We start from the raw sequence: 3,835 nt of genomic DNA on the forward strand, positions 1-3,835 counted from the left end.
TTGGAGGACCTCGAAGGGGTATGGAGAACCTCGGCGGTGGAGAACGCGGAGGACCTCCTCCATGGCCGTACCCAGTCTTGCCAGCTGGTCGTGGTGTTGATGGAGTAGATGACCTTGTTCGTTAACTGTCTGGAAGAGGGTTGAATCTTCTGCTGCTTCCATATTGGGAGGTGTTATTCTGTAACGTATACACCGGGAGTCAGAAATCAGGTGCAGAAAGTGAGTTTTAATACTGAACAGATACAAAAGTACAAACATGGAGTGTGTACTGAACGTGAGAGGAAAACCAATAACACCTAAGGACTGATGACAACAGGGGCTAAATAAAGAGGGAGTAATCAGGGAAGTGATGAAGTCCAGGTGTGCCTAATGATGAGGCGCAGGTGTACGTAATGAAGGTTGCCAGGTGTGCATAATGATGGGTTGCCAGGACCGGTGGTTAGTAGACCGGCGTCGACCGTCGGAGAGGGGGTGCGGGAGTAGACGTGGCAATTGTCAGATTGGGTAACTGGGGGGCCATGTCTTGATGGGTAACTGATTAATACAAAATAAACAAATAAACAGAAAAATAAATAAATGTGACTGGTCAATTTTATGAGTCAGGGGCTGGGCCCAAGACACATTTTATATCCAACCACAGGAGCTCACGCTCAATGTTCAAAATTCACCAGAGAGCTTAATTTAGCAGAGGATCAATAGTTTCAAAAAATTACTGTGGATTAAGTTTAAGTTTAATCACAAGCACATACAGGTAAATGCCGAGCCCTTTCCCAACAATGCAGAGTTCAAAAGTAAGAAAAAAAATTGCTAAGGAAAATAGTAACACAATACAATATCAATAACGAGGCTATTTACCGAGTCAATGTGCAGGGGTACAAGGTAGGTAATTTTGGTAATATGTACATGTAGGTAGGGGTAAAAGTGACTAGACAATCAGCACGTGTGTAATGTTGAGATGGAATTGCCAATCAGTAAAGCAGAAGCCAAGGGGTTAATAAGAACAGTGGTTAAAAACAAATGGTAAGAGAGAGAAAGGGAAGACGCCTTTATAAGATCCAGGAAAAGGTGGAGGCAGGGAGGTCCTCAGGCCGAGAGAGAAGGGAGGAAAGTGTAGTCACAAGGTTGAGACTGGGACACACAAGGCTCAATAGTACATTGAATCTGGTGGGGAAATATCAGACTGGGAGGTGTGATCATTGTCCGGAGGAGCTGGAGACAGTAGAACAATGCCAGAAATATGTGAGGGAAAGGGAGCGATTGTTATTCGTTTTGAGGAGTAATGGGGTTGAAGAGCCAGGATTAAGTGAACTGCTGGGGAAATCTTCAGGGGATGTAGTATTTAAAGACGTATTTCGTTTCCTTAGGGAGACAAGAACATTGGGCAGGATTTAGACCTTCACTGTCTCTGGTCCACACTCCAGTCCAGTTGGTGGCGGTATTGCACCTTAAAGTTGGTTGCCAACAACTAAATAAAATGCACAGAAGATAAAACCCATATTTATGTTTATTTATTTTCCGTTTTGTACTTCAACTATTTGCACATAATATGACATTTTAAATGTCTATATTCTTTTGGAACTTTTCTCATTTTAATGTTTACTGTTCATTTTCTTAATGTTTAATTCACTTTTGTTCATTATCTATTTCACTTGCTTTGGCAATGTAAACAAATGTTTCCAATGCCAATAAAGCCCTTGAATTGAAATTTAATTGAGAGGAAGAGATAGAGCGATCTTCTGCACAGATTGTGCCAGACCTGGGCCCTGACAGTTAATCTCAGTAAAACCAAATGATGGTGTTCCAAAAAAGGTCCAGTCTCCAGGACCACAAATACAAATTCCACCTAGACACCGTTGCCCTAGAGCACAAAAAAAATTATACATACCTTGGCCTAAACATCAGTGCCACAGGTAACTTCCACAAAGCTGTGAACGTTCTGAGAGACAAGGCAAGAAGGGTATCTTCTATGTGTAGTAGTGTGATGTTGTTCCCTAGATTATGCACCAAGTTGCACACAAGGACCAGTTCAAGTAGGCCAGATCAAGAGGGGATGTTAATAATTTAGTAATAATAATAATTCAATGTGTTTTCTTTATTTAATTACAGCTGCATAGCTAATGTTATTTTTCGGTGTACAATATTTTTTTTATATCTATATTGTAAATACACCTAATTGTAAAAGTTTGGTATATTTTGGTTTGGTCCATCGCGGGTTGTCTGTACTTACGTACCCTCTTATTATTCTATTTTGCCTGACCTTCAACTAGCAAGGTATGCTGTCCTTGGCTCCGTAATTGGTCAATATAAAACTGTGGTAAAGTTACACAAAGTGCTGTTACGCAACCATAGGTTTTGTTACTATGTGGACAATATAAACGATTTATGTTAACAACTTTCACCGAGCTTGCTAATTAGGGTACATATTGTAACTCGTGAGTATTTGGGACAGTGTTTGAGTGAGTTTCTATGTGCTCACGCAGGTGCCTGAGAGCTGTGACTGCACCAAGGGCTAACATATTGTGTGTTGTCTCTTCGTGTGCAGGTCGAATAAAAATGATCCAACCATCAGAAGTAAAAGTACACAACGCAGAACGAACCACGCTACAAATGCCATCAAAAGGAACATCAAATTCGACATACCAATTAGGATCTGGCAAAAAATACTTGAATCAGTTATAGAACCCATTGCCCTTTATGGTTGAGAGGTCTGGGGTCCGCTCACCAACCAATAATTCACAATATGGGACAAACACCAAATTGAGATTCTGCATGCAGAATTCTGCAAAAATATCCTCAGTTTACAATGTAAAACACCAAATAATGCATGCAGAGCAGAATTAGGCCGTTACCCGCTAATTATCAAAATCCAGAAAAGAGCCGTTAAATTCTACAACCACCTAAAAGGAAGCGATTCCCAAACCTTCCATAACAAACCCATCACCTACAGAAAGATGAACCTGGAGAAAAGTCCCCTAAGCAAGCTGGTCCTGGGGCACTGTTCACAAACACAAACAGACCCCACAGAGCCCCAGGACAGCAACACAATTAGACACAACCAAATCATGAAAAAACAAAAAGATAATTACTTGACATATTGGAAAGAATTAACAAAAACACAGGGCAAACTAGAATGCTATTTGGCCCTAAACAGAGAATACACAGTGGCAGAATACCTGACCACTGTGACTGACCCAAACTTAAGGAAAGCTTTGACTATGTACATACAGACTCAGTGAGCATAGCCTTGCTATTGAGAAAGGCCGCCGTAGGCAGACCTGGCTCTCAAGAGAAGACAGGCTATGTGCACACTGCCCACAAAATGAGGTGGAAACTGAGCTGCACTTCCTAACCTCCTGCCAAATGTATGACCATATTAGAGGCACATATTTCCCTCAGATTACACAGATCCACAAAGAATTTGAAAACAAACCCAAATTTAATTAACTCCCATTTCTACTGGGTGAAATACCAGTGTGCCATCACAGCAGCAATATTTACAAATTGCATGACCCTCCCCTGGAATATTTTGTTTTTTTACAAAAATCTCCCCCTGACTGAAATTGAAAAAGCATGACCCTACCCCGGGAAATACAGTAATTGCATACATTTCTGCCTGTCCCTAAAGTATAATGGATTTATACTATAGTCCAGTTGGTGGCGGTAATGCAAGATATTGGATGCTAACCACCATTAAAGTCCACTGAAGAAGAAGAGGAAGGAGGAGGGAAGAAGAAGAAGAAGATCTGGATGTTTTGTAGGTTGTTGTGGGCCAAATGGGAGAGCCTCGTAAATGGCGTTCCTTGATAAAGCAAGAAACAGATGTATGTCAGGAGAA

This window comes from Coregonus clupeaformis, unplaced genomic scaffold, assembly GCF_020615455.1.
Source record: "Coregonus clupeaformis isolate EN_2021a unplaced genomic scaffold, ASM2061545v1 scaf0482, whole genome shotgun sequence".
Classification (NCBI taxonomy): Eukaryota; Metazoa; Chordata; class Actinopteri; order Salmoniformes; family Salmonidae; genus Coregonus; species Coregonus clupeaformis.